Source organism: Delphinus delphis, chromosome 17 (assembly GCF_949987515.2).
Source record: "Delphinus delphis chromosome 17, mDelDel1.2, whole genome shotgun sequence".
Taxonomy (NCBI): domain Eukaryota; kingdom Metazoa; phylum Chordata; class Mammalia; order Artiodactyla; family Delphinidae; genus Delphinus; species Delphinus delphis.
In genome coordinates, this window is record NC_082699.1 from 64,468,106 (window position 1) to 64,488,020 (window position 19,915).

A 19,915-nucleotide genomic window follows, 5' to 3' on the forward strand; every position below is an offset into this window, starting at 1 on the left:
TTAGCTTCTCTGTGCTCAGTTTCCTCACCTGTAAAATGGGAATAACAATTTTATCTACACCTGAGGGTTGATAGAAACATTAAATTAAAAAATACACTTAAAATTTCTCATCTTATTATGATTATTTTATATCCTATTTGGAAAGGGTTCCATCTAACAAATACAACAAAAGCACGTGTAATATTTACCACCCGCCTGGCACTATTTTATATGCTGGTGCATATATCAACCTCTTATCACAACTACTTTGTGGATGCTGCTATCATCCCTGTTTTACAGAAGCAAAAACTAAGCCCTAGAGAGATTTTGACGTGTGTATGGCCCCATCGCCAGTACAGAGAGAACTCCCGACCCAAATCCAGGTGTGTCTGATTCTGGGGCCTTTTAGGAACCATTGTGACTGGCTGCCTCTCCAGGAATAAGAAAAGGGTCTTGTAATGATGAAATGAATCACCTCCTTCACTTGCCCAGAAAGTCATCTCGTTTTCAAAGGCCTTATTCTGAAGGCACTTCCCATAATGTTAGACTGTGGTCAGGAAACACACTTGTTTCTTTAAGACAGGGCGTTTGTCTCTCCTCCAGGCCTCAGGATGGCTTTGGAAGTGTCTCCACAGGAGAGCCAAGGAGAGGCCACCCCCAATGCCTTGCACCCAAGGAATGATGGTCACCTCCCTGACATCTCTGGTTTTGTGTTGTCCTTCTAGGGAAGTCCACCAGAACTGCTGTGCTGATGAAAGGGACACTCTGTCTTCAAAGAGAGAAGAGAACTTCTGTCCCTGGCTGTGGGCCACCCTGGCCAGGGACTCCAAGTGCAACGCCTTCACTCGTACACACCTCCCTGAGGCCTGGTGGGAATTGTTCATAGTGCCAAAGTCCTACCACTGCGTTTTCCATGGGTCCTTGTAAATAGTTGGTTCCTGTGCCCAGGCCCCCGCCTCTTGCTATACTGGAACCGATTTGTACAATGTGGGAAAATTTTGTTACCTTTTTAACCAAGGGCAACTTCCTTTTCCAGCACTACCATTGTAAGGTATTTTTCCAGGAGGGAGGGCTGATCACACGTGCTTTTCTCTTTTTTCCTTTCTTTTTTTTTTTTATTTTATTAATTTGGGGGAGGGGGGATGTTAGCATTAGTGCCATTATATCTACTGGATTTTAGGTAGGGAGAGTTCATTTTTCAAGGTAGTTTGAAATTTGGGAGATTTCTTCAGGGGAAAGGGCTGGGATTCAGGCATCTGTCTTAACTTGGAGAGGGTTTTACAGATGACAGATCTTCCAAATCAAATCCATTTCTATTTCTTCCCCAGCCTCCTCTGGGGGTCCCTGTTTAGCCACACACAAGGCCTTCTGAACTGCCACCAGGCCGGTCTGGTTTTTTTGATGGCCTGGGCTCAGACCTTGGGCCACGCCAGCACCCGGAGAACTGGGTGGCGGACAGCTACCCTCTGAGCCCCTTTTTAGTGACCAGCAGAAAGGGCTCTCCCGGATGCACTAGCATCATCATTACTTTTGTGAAATTAAAAGAGAAAGAGATCTTCGTGTCTAGATGGTACAAAGATGAACAGCTTTGGTTTTCGTCTCCGTTCCTAGCTGCCTCTTCTCAGTGTGGTATTGGACAAGAGTTCAGCTTGAAGCTTCACCACGAATTGCTTTTTTTGTTTGTTTGTGTGTTTGTTTTGGGCCAATTTTAGTTTCCTGAGTGCACTTTTTTTTCCCTCAGTTAGTCCTAACTTCTAAAGAAGAAACACCAGGAGACGTATCTGGTGTAACGTAGCAGTCCCTTCCCCTGCCCACACTGCCCCTCATTTGAGTACACTGCACAAATCAAAGGTTAGGGAGTTTGGAAAAAAAAAACAATTTTTCTAACTTGTTGCTCATTTGTTGTGACTCAATAAAGCGAAGACCACACATTTTTATAACCTTTTCCTCTGCTCCTGGCTCTTCATTGCTGTCTGGCTCCCGGGGCACAGCCTGAGGCTTCCAACTCACGCATCTGTTTCAAATCCGTTATGACCACACTTCCCATCTTCCGTCCTGGTGAGGCCTGACAGCGCCGGTGGGACTGTAAAAACGGGGTAAGTGTCGACGTGGGAACCTTCATCACATCTCTGTGACATAGAAAAGAAGTGAGTGATAGGCCCACGCTCCTCCGGGGTCTTCACACAGACTCATAAAATGCTGCAGAGAAGAGCACAGGCGTGGGAATGAGACCTGCCTGCAGGCCCCCGCTTGCTCTCGGGGGACCTCAGGCAAGTCGCTTCTGTCCCGGGTTGCTGGTGACTGGGACACTGCCACTTCTCCGAGAAGGCCGGCTTCTGTGTCTCTGACCCGCTGAGGTTTAAAAAGCCCCTCGATGTTCAAGGCGACCCTCGTTTAGACCAGTGCCTTTCGAGCTTGAGCAGGTAGCGGAATCACCTGGAAGGCTGGTTAGAGTTTCTAACTGAGTAGGTCTGGGTGGACCAGAGAACGTCCACTGCTCCCAGGTGAGGCTGGTACTGCCAGCTCGGGGTCCCAACATTGGGAATCTCTGGTCTAGATGTTTCATTTTCACAGGGACTTACAGACTGTTGGGCAGTTTATCCACCCCTCAGCCTCCAAACTCTCCCCATCCACCTCCCCCGCTGCAAAAAAACCCAAAAATCCAACCTGCGCTTTTCTTATTACAAAAACAAAAGTGCCAAGTGGCTGTAGCTGGCTCATCTCCCGCTTCCTGCCTACGCTGCCTTTCCTGTCTGCGCGCCGAGCCGTGGACCATCCGCAGACCTCATCTCCTCATGCTGTCCTGTCCTTCCAGACCATCAATGAACGTCAGCCCATCCCAGCCCCCTCCAGCTTCTCCCTGGCAGGCAGCTGCCTTCCCCTCCTGCTAGTTACCACCCTTGCCGTTCCGCTTGCCACTCTCAAGCAATTTAAGTAAATTCTTCCAGCAAGGCAGCAGGAGATGCTATTAAATGCCTGAAGAAACCAAAGGGAAAACCTTGCCAGAACTTTTGTCTTTTTATTTTTAATTTCTGCACCAAAGAGAAAGCTTTGCTAATTGGTTGCAATGAAAATACACAGGGAAAACAGCTGTGCTCTTTTAAGCACCCAGCAAAATATGACAAGCTACATCTCCCCCCCTGGGAATGATCAAAGGGTGGCAGAAACTAGGAGACGGGTTCTTAAGGGGAATACACGGACAGGTGAGGTGGAAGAGAGCCGTGGAGTGGCGTGAACACCTGCTGGTTTTGTCTGCCCCGTACCTCTTTGCACTACATCTCTTCCTTTAGGGTTCACTTGTCTCCCCTTCTGTTCATCTGATTCTGAGGGGCTGCCCATCACGGTGACCCGCTCCCCTCCCACAGGACAAGCCTGGCGCTCCAGCCCCCTGTTCACCGAGCTGGGTGCAGTGTGATGCAGGCGCACTCAGATGCTGGGAGAGAGCTCCCTTTTTCCATTGAGATGACAATCTTAGCCTGGAGCCACCAGCATCCAAACCTCCTGCCCGAGAGAGGAAGCCAGTCTGCAGGTAGCAAGAATGAGGCCGAAAACTCAAGAAAACAGGCAGAGGAGCAACGGAAGAAGAAAGAGATGATGGTGGCAGTGATGATGGTGGTGGTGATGACAGTGGTGACATCATTTGAGTCCCTGGACCCTGCCATTCCTGAGGCCAGCTCCCTATCTTTCCAGTTTCATAAAAACCAACAGATTTCTCTTTTTGACTTAAGCTAAAAACCTTTTGAATTGGGTTCCTGTTGCTAGAAACTCAGCATTCGGATGGTTTGATGAGATTATGAGATAAAAAACAAAGCAAAGACAGTAAGTGTAAACAGCCCCATATAGCTGGTGGCTACTATACTGGATGTCCATCTCTAAGTCCTTGCTACTCAAGTGTGTTCCCTGGATCAGAAGTGGCAGCATCACCAGGGTGCTTGTTAGAAATGCAGAATCTCCAGCCCCTACCCCAGACCTGCTGAATCATAATCTGCAATTTCACACCATCCCCAGGTGACTCAACTGTTCATTCAAGTTTAAGAAACTCTGCTCTGAAGGCTTTGAAGGGCTCCTCGCCAGCCTCTTCCAGCACACTGAGGGCTGGGGGCGAGATGTGATACACCACAGAGCCTGTTTTCAGAGTGTAGACTCCAAGGCCTTGGGGAGCAGGAAGGCAGAGGCAGCAACAGGACGGAGATCACATGGTACCCCAGGTGCGGGTGCCCTTGTCCTTCCAGACCACCTGGTGCACAGCTACTTCTAGCCAACAGCATGCGGAAATGACAGCTCTCACTGGCCTGCCACAATACAAGCTGGAGAGAACCGGGAGAGACGTCAGTTCCCTCCTACTGATTCCTGAAAGCTCCCATCTGGAGCGCCTAACAGCTGGATGTACTTACAAACCACAGTAGAGGCACCATAGTTACCCCTGGGCGCTTGATCAATAAGAATGAGTAAAAAAGACATCCAAGTACATCCCATGACATGTTGCAAGTCGGGTATCCTGTAGAGTGTAGGAGGCGCTTTGCCCTGGACTTTGAGGAAGGGAGATGACAAAGGTCTCCATCAGTAACTCGCATACCCTCTCCCAGAACCAGCCCCCAAAGCATTACAGACTGCCTCAGCCTGGATCCTTGAGAAAAAGAGACAGAACACTTAAACTGGGAAATTTAAGGGAAGTGCATTAAATGGATGTCCACACGGTGTGGGCAGGGCTTGGGGAAGCCAACAAGGGAGGATGTAGAGATCTTGGCCTGAAGGGGTAAGGGATGGAGCAGTTACTGGAACCTGTAAAGGATACATGCCTTCAATAAACCATGGTGACCCGGCAGGGGGAGAATCTGGGGAACAAATACCCTGACATCATTCTCCTCCTATCCTCTGCCCTCCTGCCACTTCCTCCCAATGGCCAAACCCAACCAGAAGTCAGAGTGTAAGGGGATCTGTTGGTCCAGTCCATCAGAGTCTGCCTCTCAGCACACAGAGCAGGTGGGGGAAGGGTGGGGGGGAGGGAACAGATGGTCCAGCGCACACATCAATCTATGGGCTGGACCAAACATGACAAATACACACCAAGGATGCTATATGCCCCACTCATGGCAAACATTAATAATCAACTGAAGCGCCTTTGGCTCTGGGCTTGGACGGCCTTCACAAAACTGAACACAGAGCCTCACCTTGAATCTTTTAACCTTGGAACATGAGATGACACATTGGGTGGGTGCCCCTGGTTGCCTAGCTAGTATCCATTCCCTCATTCTTCCTCACTAATAGAACCAAGATATTGCCCAGGCACTGACATACCCCAGTCCCAGGTCAGAAACTCAATTTCCCTTGCAGCCAGGAGCGGCTAATGAGATGCACACAGAAGGCTCTTGCATAGCTGGTGCCTGTCTTCTTCCTCCCTTGTTCTTACCTTGTGTGCACTGCTGATCTTGAGACTACATCCTTAATAGCTTCTTTGAGCCCCTGAACCAGTGCCACAGCTGAAAGTTTTCAAACGTCTTGATATGTGAGAAAAATATCTATTCGTTTAATCCACCACTCATTGCATTTGTCTGATACTTGCATTCAAATGTGCTCGTAAGTGACACAAAACTTTTGTGCCATCCTTAGACTGGATAGATATGAATCCTCTCACTCATGCGTGAGTTCATTTATACCTGTGCCAATTGCCAGGTGAGAGATAAGTTATGTATAGCCTCCCTCCTCAAGGAAACTTGATATATATATATATATATATATATATATATATATATATATATATATATATATATTTGTTTTTTTGGGTTTTTTTGCGGTACGCGGGACTCTCACTGTTGTGGCCTCTCCCGTTGCAGAGCACAGGCTCCAGACATGCAGGCTCAGCAGCCATGGCCCACGGGCCCAGCCGCTCCACGGCATGTGGGATCTTCCCGGACCGGGGCACGAACCCGTGTCCGCTGCATCGGCAGGCGGACTCCCAACCACTGCACCACCAGGGAAGCCCCTTGATCTATATTTTGAAGGATGAGTAGGAGTTGGCCAATTGGATAAATCAGAGGAAGGCACAAGATGCAGAAGTGAGAGTGTATATATACAATGTCAGGGTGTTACATAGTAGAAATCCAACGAGGAGGCTATAACGTGTAACAAAAGGAGAAACCATCAGTTTTCAACAACCAACTTTGAAAAGCAACCAAGTCACACTGATTCAAACCCAGTCATAAAAAAACAGAAGTGATTGTCCACTTGGAAAGACCCTGAATAACTGCCAAAGAATTATGCTATTTGCTTGTATGATGGGAAATCAAAAAGTGTTTGGGATTTACCAAGATGAGTAAAATGTTGTATAAAACTGATGTAAAGTGAAACAAAATACATTCGAAGTCTTTTACCTTGGACTTGCTTCCCATGGCTGAGTTTGGGTCACAAACCTTGGGATCAGGTCCGTCTCTCCAAAGGATCTCCCAACTCCTTACCCAGTCTCTTCCTCTGCCCACTCTGGTCTGCTTGCTGATTGGTGAGCACTCCCTGGGTCCACACAGTTTCTCCTCTCAGAATGTGCCCCTTCCCCATTTCTTCCAGTCCCAGTTGAAGGTTCACCAGACCAAATAAAGGTACATCTTGGGTGACAGAGAGGCTGGATTTAAGGAAGACACACATATCCCAACTGGCTCTCTGGAAGCCCTGCTGCACTGAACTCCTGCATCAATGGGATGTAGTTCTAGATCTAACCACGTATGAGTTAGTTGTTCAGTCTCCTCTTTGTGTTATGCTCCTCCTGGCCAGGAAATGTACTGAACATCTGTGCAGTGTTCCTTCCCCATCTCTTTCAGCAACACTCACACCCCTTCCCACTGGGAGAGTCCTCTACAGACCTGCTCTTTCCCTGTGTCAACTCTAAGATGTTGGTGTGGCACCAGCACAGGACAGGATCCTTCTGTCCATGGGTAGTCATGTGATTCAGGCCTAACCAATCGTAGCACTATCTCTGACCTCAGTGAGTGCCCAAGGGGTACACACATGACCCAAGCTGGGCCAATCAGAGTCTTTCCTGAGGTTTAAAGAAATTGAAGCAGGGGGAGGGGAGAGAGAGAGAAAGAGATAGAAAAAAAGACAGAAGCAAGTAGAGAGAGAGAGAGAAATGACATCATTTTAGTATTTAGATCCAGTCAACCTTAAAGTTAGATACATCCCATCTTCCCCCACTTATGTGTCAACAGATCCTCCTTTTGCTTAAAAATTAGTTTGAGTTGCATTACTTCATTCAGAAATGAGGGACTTCCCTGGTGGCACAGTGGTTAAGAATCCATCTGCCAATGCAGGGGACAAGGGTTCAATCCCTGGTCCAGGAAGATCCCACATGTCGTGGAGCAACTAAGCCCATGCACCACAACTACTGAGACCATGTGCCACAACTACTGAAGCCAGCGCGCCTAGAGCCCATACTCCACAACAAGAGAAGCCGCCACAATGAGAAGCCCGCGCACCGCAACGAAGAGTAGCCCCCATTCGCCGCAACTAGAGAAAGCCCACACGCAGCAACGAAGACCCAGTGCAGCCAAAAATAAAATAATTTTTTTTAAAAAAATGAATGAGTTATGACTAAAACCCATACTCTTACCCTACTGCCCAGCACATGTCTGCTGAACTGATAACAAGTAAAAATGCAAGGGCAAGAAGAGATTGAAAAGGAAGAGTAGGCTGCTGCTGAAAGGCTGCACCCAAGCAGGAATTTCAGGCTAGATGGACTGCTCCAGCTTTCATGTGTACTGCTCCCCAACCTGAGGTTGCAGACGGGCCTGAGGGCGTGCTGGTCCCCTCGGTTCCTGCGCAGCGATTTCCTACTGAAGCCTGGTCTGCAGCTCCTCCTGCTCTGATGGGGCCTCACCTTTCATGATAAGAATATCTTCCAGGAGAACATGGTGTCCTTTGGCACAGGGCTAACTAAGCACTTGGCCCGGTAAGGATCCTGCAGGAGCCACAGGAGCCATTGAAGCTGCAGGCCGACTGGTGTCTCACACCACCCTGGTGAGCCAGCAGCCTCTGGAGCAAGACCAGCTCACTCACAGTTCCCTGACTCTGCACTTACAGTCATGAAACTTTGACAGAAGAACTGCTGCTCCCCCCTCCAGAGCCCTCCAAAGCCCATCTGTCTCAAGGGAATTTACTCTTCATATCTTCAGGTGGAGTCAACCTCTCTGCAATTAATGCCATGTGGCTGACAGGGTCTTGGTGCTCTGGCCAGGTGTCAGGCCTGTGCCTCTGATATGGGAGAGCCAAGTTCAGGACATTGGTCCACCAGAGATCTCCCAGCTCCATGTAATATCAAATGGTGAAAGCTCTCCCAAGATCTTCATCTCAACACTAAGACCCAGCTCCACGCAATGACCAGCAAGCTACAGTGCTGGATACCCTATGCCAAACAACTAGCAAGACAGGAACACAAACCCACCCATTAAGAGAGAGGCTGCCTAAAATCATAATAAGGTCACAGACACCCCAAAACACACCACCGGATGTGGTCCTGCCCACCAGAAAGACAAGATCCAGCCTCATCCACCAGAACACAGGTACCAGTCCCATCCACCAGGAAGCATACACAACCCACTGAATCAACCTTAGCCACTGGTGTCAGACACCAAAAACAATGGGAACTATGAACATGCAGCCTGCAAAGAGGAGACCCCAAACACAGTAGGTTAAGCAAAATGAGAAGACAGAGAAATACACAGCAGATGAAGGAGAAAGGTAAAAAAACCCACCAGATGAAAACAAATGAAGAGGAAATAGGCAGTCTACCTGAAAAAGAATGCAGAGTAATGATAGTAAAGATGATCCAAAATCTTGGGAATAGAATGGAGAAAATAAAAGAAATGTTTAACAAGGACCTAGAAGAACTAAAGAGCAAACAAACAATGATGAACAACACAATAAAGGAAATTAAAAATTCTCTAGAAGGAATCAATACCAGAATAACTGAGGCAGAAGAACAGATAAGTGACCTGAAAGATAAAATAGTAGAAATAACTACCACAGAGTAGAATAAAGAAAAAAGAATGAAAAGAATTGAGGACAGTCTCAGAGACCTCTGGGACAACATTAAACGCACCAACATTCGAATTATAGGGGTCCCAGAAGAAGAAGAGATAAAGAAAGGGACTGAGAAAATATTTGAAGAGATTATAGTTGAAAACTTCCCTAATTTGGGAAAGGAAATAGTCAGTCAAGTCCAGGAAGTGCAGAGAGTCCCATACAGGATAAATCCAAGGAGAAACACACCAAGACACATATTAATCAAACTATCAAAAATTAAATACAAAGAAAAGATAATAAAAGCAGCAAGGGAAAAACAACAAATAACATACAAGGGAATCCCCATAAGGTTAACAGCTGATCTTTCAGCAGAAACTCTGCAAGCCAGAAGGGAGTGGCACAACATATTTAAAGTGATGAAAGGGGAAAACCTACAACCAAGATTACTCTACCCAGCAAGGATCTCATTCAGATTCGACAGAGAAATTAAAACCTTTACAGAAAAGCAAAAGCTAAGAGAATTCGGCACCACCAAACCAGCTTTATAACAAATGCTAAAGGAACTTCTCTAGGCGGGAAACACAAGAGAAGGAAAAGACCTACAAAAACAAACCCAAAACAATTTAAAAAATGGTAATAGGAATATACATATCGATAACTACCTTAAATGTAAATGGATTAAATGCTCCAACCAAAAGACATAGACTGGCTGAATGGATACAAAAACAAGACCCGTATATATGCTGTCTACAAGAGGCCCACTTCAGACCTAGGGACACATACAGATTGAAAGTGAGGGGATGGAAAAAGATATTCCATGCAAGTGGAAAACAAAAGAAAGCTGGACTAGCAATTCTCATATCAGACAATATAGACTTTAAAATAGGGCCTCCCTGGTGGTGCAGCAGTTGAGAGTCCACCTGCCGATGCAGGGGACACGGGTTCATGCCCCGGTCCAGGAACATCCCACATGCCGCAGAGCGGCTGGGCCCGTGAGCCATGGCTGCTGAGCCTGCACGTCCGAAGCCTATGCTCCGCAACGGGAGAGGCCACAACAGTGAGAGGCCTGCATACCGCAAAAAAAAATAAAATAAAATAAATAAAGACTATTACAAGAGACAAAGAAGGACACTACATAATGATCAAGGGATCAATCCAAGAAGAAGATATAACAATTGTACATATTTATGCACCCAACATACATAAGGCAAATGATAACAGCCATAAAAGGGGAAATCGAAAGTAACAAAGTCGTAGTAGGGGACTTTAACACCCCACTTTCACCAATGGAAAGACCATCCAAAATGAAAATAAATAAGGAAACACAAGCTTTAAATGACACATTAAACAAGGTGGACTTAATTGATATTTATAGGACATTCCATCCAAAAACAACAGAATACACTTTCTTCTCAAGTGCTCATGGAACATTCTGCAGGATAGATCATATCTTGGTCACAAATCAAGCCTTGGTAAATTTAAGTAAATTGAAATCGTATCAAGTATCTTTTCTGACCACAACACTATGCTGTAAAAAATACAAACACATGGAGGCTAAACAATACACTGCTAAATAACCAAGTGCTCACTGAAGGAATCAAAGAGGAAATCAAAAAATACCTAGAAACAAATGACAATGAAAACACGACGACCCAAAACCTATGGGATGCGGCAAAAGCAGTTCTAAGAGGGAAGTTTATAGCAATACAATCCTACCTCAAGAAACAAGAAATATCTCAAATAAAAAACCTAACCTTACACCTATTGCAATTAGGGAAAGAAGAACAAAAAAACCCCAAAGTTAGCAGAAGGAAAGAAATCATAAAGATCAGATCAGAAATAAATGAAAAAGAATTGAAGGAAATGATAGCAAAGATCAATAAAACTAAAAGCTGGCTCTTTGAGAAAATAAACAAAATTGATAAACCGTTAGCCAGACTTATCAAGGAAAAAAGGGAGAAGACTCAGATCAATAGAATTAGAAATGAAAAAGGAGAAGTAACAACTGACACTGCAGAAATACAAAGGATCATGAGAGATTACTACAAGCAACTCTATGCCAATAAAATGGGCAACCTGGAAAAAATGGACAAATTCTTAGAAAAGCACAACCTTCTGAGATTGAACCAGGAAGAAACAGAAAATACAAACAGACCAATCGCAAGCACTGAAACTGAGACTGGGGCTTCCCTGGTGGTGCAGTGGTTGAGAGTCCGCCTGCCGATGCAAGGGACACGGGTTTGTGCCCCGGTCCGGGAAGATCCCACATGCCTCGGAGTGGCTGGGCCCGTGGGCCATGGTCGCTGGGCCTGCGCGTCTGGAGCCTGTGCTCCGCAACGGGAGAGGCCACAACAGTGAGAGGCCCGCATACTGCAAAAAAAAAAAAAAAATCTTACAACAAACAAAAGCCCAGGACCCAGGACCAGATGTGTTGTTCACAGGCAAATTCTATCAAACATTTAGAGAAGAGCTAACACCTATCCTTCTCAAATTCTTCCAGAATATAGCAGAGGGAGGAATACTCCCAAACTCATTCTACGAGGCCACCATCACCCTGATACCAAAACCAGACAAAGATGTCACAAAGAAAGAAAATTACAGGCCAGTATCACTGATGAACATAGATGCAAAAATCCTCAACACAATACTAGCAAACAGCACACTAAAAGTATCATACACCATAATCAAGTGGGGTTTATCCCAGGAATGCAAGGATTCTTCAGTATACTCAAATCAATCAATGTGATAAACCATATTAACAAATTGAAGGAGAAAAACCATATGATTATCTCAATAGATGCAGAAAAAGCTTTCAACAGAATTCAACACCGATTTATGATAAAAACTCTCCAGAAAGTAGGCATAGAGGGAACTTAGCTCAACATAATAAAGGCCATATATGACAAACCCACAGCCAACATCATCCTCAATGGTGAAAAACTGAAAGCATTTCCTCTAAGATCAGGAACAAGGGTAGGTTGTCCACTCTTACCACTATTATTCAACATAGTTTTGGAAGTTTTAGCCACAGCAATCTGAGAAGAAAAAGAAATAAAAGTAATCCAAATTAGAAAAGAAGAAGTAAAGCTGTCACTGTTTGCAGATGACATGATACTATACATAGAGAATCCTAAAAATGCTATCACAAAACTACTAGAGCTAATCAATGAATTTGGTAAAGTATCAGGATACAAACTTAATGCACAGAAATCTCTTACAATCCTATACACTAATGATGAAAAATCTGAAAGAGACATTAAGGAAACACGCCCATTTACCACTGCAACAAAAAGAATAAAATACCTAGGAATAAACCTACCTAAAGAGATAAAAGACTTGTATGCAGAAAACTAAAGGACATTAATGAAAGAAATTAAAAATGATACAAACAGATGGAAAGATATACCATGTTCTTGAATTGGAAGAATCAACATTGTGAAAATGACTCTACTACCCAAAGCAATCTACAGATTCAAGGCAATCCCTTTCAAACTACCAATGGCATTTTTCACAGAACAACAACAAAAATTTTCACAATTTGTATGGAAACAAAAAAGACCCAGGGCTCCCCTGGTGGCGCAGTGGTTGAGAGTCCGCCTGCCGATGCGGGGGACACGGGTTCGTGCCCCGGTCCGGGAAGATCCCACATGCCACGGAGCAGCTGGGCTTGTGAGCCGTGGCCGCTGGGCCTGCGCGTCCGGAGGCTGTGCTCCGCGGCGGGAGAGGCTGCGGCAGTGAGAGGCCCGCATACCGCAAAAAAAAAAAAAAAAAAAAAAAAGACCCAAATAGCCAAAGCAATCTTGAGAAAGAAAAACGAAGTTGGAGGAATCAGGCTCCCTGACTTCAGGCTATACTACAAAGCTACAGTAATCAAGATAGTATGGTACTGGCACAAAAACAGATATATAGATCATTGAAACAGGATAGAAAGCCCAGAGATAAACCCATGCACATATGGTCACCTTATATTTGATAAAGGAGGCAAGAATATACAATGGAGAAAAGACAGCCTCTTCAATAAGTAGTGCTGGGAAAACTGGACAGCTACATGTAAAAGAATGAAATTAGAACACTTCCTAACACCATACACAAAAATAAACTCAAAATGGATTAAAGATCTAAATGTGAGGCCAGACACTATCAAACTCTTAGAGGAAAACATAGGCAGAACATTCTATGACATAAATCACAGCGAGATCCTTTTTGACCCACCTCCTAGAGAAATGGAAATAAAAACAAAAATAAACAAATGGGACCTAATGAAACGTCAAAGCTTTTGCACAGCAAAGGAAACCATAAATAAGACGAAAAGACAACCCTCAAAATGGGAGAAAATATTTGCAAATGAAGCAACTGACAAAGGATTAATCTCCAAAACTTACAAGCAGCTCATGCAGCTCAATATCAAAAAAACAAACAACCCAATCAAAAAATGGGCAGAAGACCTAAATAGACACTTCTCCAAAGAAGATAAACAGATTGCCAACAAACACATGAAAGGATGCTCAACGTCACTAATCATTAGAGAAATGCAAGTCAAAACTACAATGAGATATCACCACACACCAGTCAGAATGGCCATCATCAAAAAATCTACAAACAATAAATGCTGGAGAGGGTGTGGAGAAAAGGAAACCATTTTGCACAGTTTGTGGGAATGTAAATTGATACAGCCACTATGGAGAACAGTATGGAGGTTCCTTAAAAAACTAAAAACAGAACTACCATATGACCCAGCAATCCCACTACTGGGCATATACCCTAAGAAAACCATAATTCAAAAAGAGTCATGTACCACAATGTTCATTACAGCACTATTTACAATAGCCAGGACATGGAAGCAACCTAAGTGTCCATCGACAGATGAATGGATAAAGAAGATGTGACACATATATACAATGGAATATTACTCAGCCGTAAAAAGAAACGAAATTGAGTTATTTGTAGTGAGGTGGATGGACCTAGAGTCTGTCATACAGACTGAAGTAAGTCAGAAAGAGAAAAACAAATACCATACGCTAACACATATATATGGAATCTAAAAAAAAAAGGTTCTGAAGAACCTAGGGGCACGGCAGGAATAAAGACACAGACATAGAGAATGGACTTGAGGACACGGGGAGTGGGAAGGGTAAACTGGGATGAAGTGAGAGAGTGGCATGGACATATATACACTACCAAATGTAAAATAGTTAGCTAGTGTGAAGCAGCCGCATAGCACAGGGACATCAGCTCGGTGCTTTGTGACCACCTAGAGGGGTGGGATAGGGAGGGTGGGAGGGAGACACAAGAGGGAGGGGATATGGGGATATATGTATATGTATACCTGATTCACTCTGTTATAAAGCAGAAACTAACACACCATTGTAAAGCAATTATACTCCATTAAAGATGTTAAAAAATGCAAGAGCAGATTAGAATATAGTTTGAAAATATACTGGCTATGATTCCATTTATATGAAATGTTCAGAATAGGCAGATCTATAGAGACAGAAAGTGGGTAGGGGGCTAGACAGAGGATTGGGGGCTAAGAGATGTGAGATTTCTTTGTGGGGTAATGAAAATGTTACAAGATTGATATTGTGGTGATGGTTACACAACTCTGTGAATATACAAAAAGCCATTGAATTGTACGCATTGAATGGGTGAATTGTATGGTATCTCAATTTTACATATACATAAGAATACATTTATATTTTCATTTTCATATATTTTATATTTTTATATATATTTATATAACATAAATATATATGATTATATATTTTTAACATATAATTTTATATGTATATATATATATAGAGAGAGAGAGAGAGTATGTGACAATAGAAACTAGAAACCGAATAAAGTTAAGTCTTGAGTTACAGGGAAAGCTGATTTAAGGAACACTCAAATTACTACAAAATTGTTATCTTTTCCCCCAGAACCTGTTCCGATCTTTCCTATCTTGGGGAAGAGTGAGTGGCAGCAGCAATGCAACTGCCCAAGCCAGAAACAAGGGGGGGCATTTTTTACAACCCTGGGTTTTAACCAAACACCAAGTTCTCTCACCTCTAGCTCCCAAATCTCTCTCCGAATCACCCCTCCACCAGCCCCAGAACTACTGTCATCATTCAGTCCCTCGCCCCCATTTCCCTGCACAGCCTCCTAACTTGCCTCCCTGCCCCAGTCTCTCCCCACCAGCCCCATCTGTGTTCCAGGCTGCAGCCAGAGTAATCTTTTCTACAGTGTAAGTCCCATCATGCCTCTCGTCTGACTGTCGGTGGCTCCCACTGCCTACAGATTAAGCCCAAGCTCCTCTTGGCATCCTGCCTGTACCTCCCAACCTCCAACCTACTGTATCCCCCATCTCCTCTCTCCCGACCCCTGTTCACACACACACACACACACACACACACACTATTGAAGCCCATCCTCAACTACTGTGTCCCACACCCTCCACCTTCTCTCTTGCCTGGCCCAGATGAATAATATCATGTGCTCCAAGAATCCTCTCCTGACCCCTTCCAGCCAAGTCAGGTGCTTCTTCCTCTGTGCTCCTAAAACCCCTTCTGTATGTCTCTATTATAATTCTAGACACACAGTATTATAATTGTCTCTGTGTTTGTCTACCACATAAGCCTGTGGCCTCCTTGCGGATAAAATCCACGTTATCTTCTTTTTTTCCTTCCAGTTTTATTGAGATATAATTGACACACAGCACTGTACACATTTAAGGTGTACAGCATAATGATTTGACCTGGGTTTTCTTTAACTTTTTTGCTAACACAGGCTCAAGACGAGGCAAGCATGCATTATATAGTGTGTTGTATGAATAAATCTTCACTGGCAATGTCAGAAGTTTAATTAGACTCAGGATGGTAGTAAGATATTTGAAAACAATAATCATTTGTGGGAAAATACCCAGGATGGGATAAAATAGATTAATGTTCACAAACTTCTTCCCTTTACCCAACCTGCCCAAGAGAACCCTAACTAACAGCCTAATTCTTCTTCTTCCCCCATCACCTGAGAGACCAATTCCTAGATGTTTTTGGTGCAGAGTCTGGAGTCAGCAAAGAAAGACAGCAGCAGAGGGCTTGAAGCAGAAGCAAAAGGACTTAAGGAAACAGGCCAGATCCATCTATGTAATAAAGAATGAAAAGAGAAAAAAAGAGGAAGTTCAGTAAGTAGAAGCCACTGGAGCTGGTGGAGAAGGAAAAAGTTCTTCAAAGTTCTAGGGAGGGAACAGCTTCAAACAGAGTGTGGGATATAAAAAAACTGGGCAAGGGTCCAAAGAACATGCCATGGGGTATACCTGGAAGCCTGCTGAATGTCCTTTGAGAAAGATGAGAAAAATATTAAGTTCTTAAAAATATTAAGTTCTGGCTTCCCTGGTGGCGCAGTGGTTGAGAGTCCGCCTACCGATGCAGGGGAGACGGGTTCACACCCCGGTCCAGGAAGATCCCACATGTCGTGGAGCGGCTGGGCCGGTGAGCCATGGCCGCTGAGCCTGCGCGTCCGGAGCCTGTGCTCCGCAACGGGAGAGGCCACAACAGTGAGAGGCCCGCGTACCGCAAAAAAAAAAAATTAAGTTCCCTTTTCATCATGTTTTGGTTTATTTGGATTATTCTTCCGTAACTAATTCTAGGACTGGACCATGTGGGTCACAGCTTCAATAGGGTTACATGAGGAGTCGTTTTAGTAAATGTGAAATGAAACTGGAAAACCAACTGAAAACATATCCCGCTACTAAGAGGATAAGCCTCATTACCCATACGCAAGGACCATGCTCATCTTCACATCTGTTCTTACTGTTCTCTGTCTGGTAGGAATTCTCGTGAGACCAGAAATAGAAACACGGTTAAGCAGCAGAGGACAAGTGACTTTCCACAATGACAGGGAGTATCCATGGCAAGGCCACCCCAGAATTCAGGGGCCCTGAATTCTAGCCCCTGCTTTACTACTAATGGCTTATACGACCCTGGACAAGTGATTTCCGCTCTTTAAGCCTCAGTTTCCTCGTTTGAAAAATGAAGGGGTTTAAAGCAGACAACCATCAAGTATTCATTCCAACTGTGAGATGCTACGATCACAGGGATCTGAGCCAACCTCCTCTTAAAAGTCTCCAGGGGCTTCCCTGGTGGCGCCTGCCGACGCAGGGGACACGGGTTCGTGCCCCGGTCCGGGAAGATCCCACGTGCCGCGGAGCGGCTGGGCCCGTGAGCCATGGCCGCTGAGCCTGCGCGTCCGGAGCCTGTGCTCTGCAACGGGAGAGGCCACAGCAGTGAGAGGCCCGCGTACCGCAAAAAAAAAAAAAAAAAAATCAAACGAAAGTCTCCAAACTCCAGCTCACTTGGCCAGCAGTGAGCTAACGAAAGCTTTAGGGCAACAGCTCTAAAGCTTTTGAGCAAGGTTTGTCAGCACCGCCCTGAGGGAACTTTAAAGGAGCTTGTGTGCCCATAAACAGCATTTAATTAAAGAGCAGCAAATTAGCAGCAGGGAAAACTGAAAAGTAGGCTGGCTGTCCAGGAATATTTCTTTGCATCTCTGCTCAACCATAATACACTCACAATGGCCTTTGTTAGAGAAACAGAGAACCTTTGTTTGGGGTCATTTGACCAGCTGCCCTGGAAAGACAGCTGCCCCAGCTCTCTGCCCGGATGCTGTCTCTACCCTGCAGAGGTGAAAAAGCCTCCCAGGTGCCAACGTGGGAATCAGGCTGGGAATTGGGTTGGTCTTAGCAGGATGAAGTTCTCTATAAGGGATTTTTAAATCCGTGGGTGTCCCAGAAGTTTTTTTTTTTTTTTTTTGGTTTTTGGTTTTGGTTTTTTTTTAACATCTTTATTGGAGTATAATTGCTTTACAATGGTGTGTTAGTTTCTGCTTTATAACAAAGTGAATCAGTTATACATATACTTATGTCCCCATATCTCTTCCCTCTTGCATCTCCCTCCCTCCCACACTCCCTATCCCACCCCTCTAGGTGGTCCACAAAGCCCCAAGCTGATCTCCCTGTGCTATGCGGCTGCTTCCCACTAGCTATCTATTTTACATTTGGTAGTGTATATATGTCCATGCCACTCTCTCGCTTTGTCACAGCTTACCCTTCCCCCTCCCTGTGTCCTCAAGTCCATTCTCTACGTCTGTGTCTTTATTCCTGTCCTGCCCCTAGGTTCTTCAGAACCATTTTTTTTTTTTTTTTTTTTTTTTAGATTCCTATCAAAAAGAGTCATGGGGCTTCCCTGGTGGCGCAGTGGTTGAGAGTCCGCCTGCCGATGCAGGGGACGCGGGTTCGTGCCCCGGTCCGGGAAGTTTCCACATGCCGCGGAGCGGCTAGGCCCGTGAGCCATGGCCGCTGAGCCTGCGTGTCCGGAGTCTGTGCTCCACAACGGGAGAGGCCAAAGCAGTGAGAGGCCCGAGTACCGAAAAAAAAAAAAAAAGAGTCATGTACCACAATGTTCATTGCAGCTCTATTTACAATAGGCAGGACATGGAAGCAACCTAAGCGTCCATCAACAGATGAATGGATAAAGAAGATGTGGCACATATATGCAATGGAATATTACTCAGCCATAAAAAGAAATGAAATTGAGTTATTTGTAGTGAGGTGGATGGACCTAGAGTCTGTCATACAGAGTAAGTCAGAAAGAGAAAAATAAATACCATATGCTAACACATATATATGTCCCAGAAGTTTTACATGCTGCTTCCAACTCCCTGGTGTGGCAGATCATCAGCATGTTGTGTAAGAACGACTAGGGCTCCTAGGAGGAAGGACTTCCATGGCACATGAAAACGTTGATCCCCTGCATGGAGAAATTGCTTACTTTTCCACATCAGAGTAAAGTTTAGACTTCAGAAGGATTTCGTCACGGTAGGATTCAGAAATCTGCCCAAGGCCACAGAAACTAGTAAGTGTCAGAGCTAGGATTTGAACCCAGGTTTCTCTGAGAGGGAAGCCCATGCTTTTACCCACAAGCCTGCAGCCCTTCGTCAAGTGCTCTTCGTGGCTCAGGACCCATTACAACACTGGAAGCAGCCCGTGGGCACACACACATTCAAAATGGGCTGGTACGTGGGATACACGCCCCGAGGGTCACAGTCCCTGAGGACTCTTCCATCCTATCCCAGGCCACGGATGCAGACCATCCTCCTTGCTGGGAGCCTGGCTTTCACGGCTGTGGTCATGGAAGGCTGGCTGGAACGGGACGCATGGATTGGGTGCTGTCTTTGAAGGAGCTTTGAAGAGAAAAACAGACTGAACGACTGGGGTATCAAATGATTTTAACTATCAACCCCTGTTGACTCATAAGAATGAAGGACCAGGAGATTAAGGGAATTTGACATCCACGTCATGACCTGTAAAACTTTCTTTAGTTGTTTTTTCCAACTGCCTCCTTGAACCAATTTTTCTTTTTTTCTTCTTCTGTTATTTGACAGAAGGTTGCAGACTTGTGGAATACGCAGCGCCTGTCTCTGGCAGAGCTCACACACTGTTTTATAATTATCTAGTCCTGTGACTGTTCCTCCTTCATTAGGCCCTGAGATCCCTGAGGCAAGGATCTTATCTTACTCATCTCTAAGATAATGAATACACAGATGTGTATTATACTATTCTCTCCAGTTTTCTGTACATTCAAAATTTTTCATCACACAAAATTCCAATAAAGCAGTTTTCTAACATAACCACAGTGCCATTACCAACTTCAGGAAAGTATCATTACTACAATCCTACTATCTTACATACAATCCACATTCTAATTTTACCGATTGCCTAATACTTAGCCTTTACACCAACTTTTGTTTCCAGGATCCAATCCTGAATCACGTTTTGCAGTTACTTGTCATGCTTCTTTGCTCTCTTTCTATTTGGAACCATTTCTCAGCCTTTGTCTTCTACATTTAAAGACACTGACATCGGGGCTTCCCTGGTGGCACAGTGGTT

At 44.8% G+C, this 19,915-nt stretch overlaps 2 protein-coding genes across 6 annotated transcripts in view; one reads left to right on the forward strand and one right to left on the reverse strand.

Moving 5' to 3' along the window:
• The window catches only part of ZHX2 (zinc fingers and homeoboxes 2), a 172,037-nt gene extending 170,134 nt beyond the window's left edge, over positions 1-1,903 (forward strand). For all 3 annotated transcript variants that reach the window (XM_059995135.1, XM_059995137.1, XM_059995136.1), the window contains one exon: positions 705-1,903. The gene's annotated coding sequence lies outside the window, so the exon portion shown is untranslated. The remainder of the gene's footprint in view (positions 1-704) is intronic.
• DERL1 (derlin 1) overlaps positions 1-19,915 on the reverse strand; it is a 113,513-nt gene that overhangs the window by 48,857 nt on the left and 44,741 nt on the right. The gene's annotated exons all lie outside the window — the stretch shown is intronic.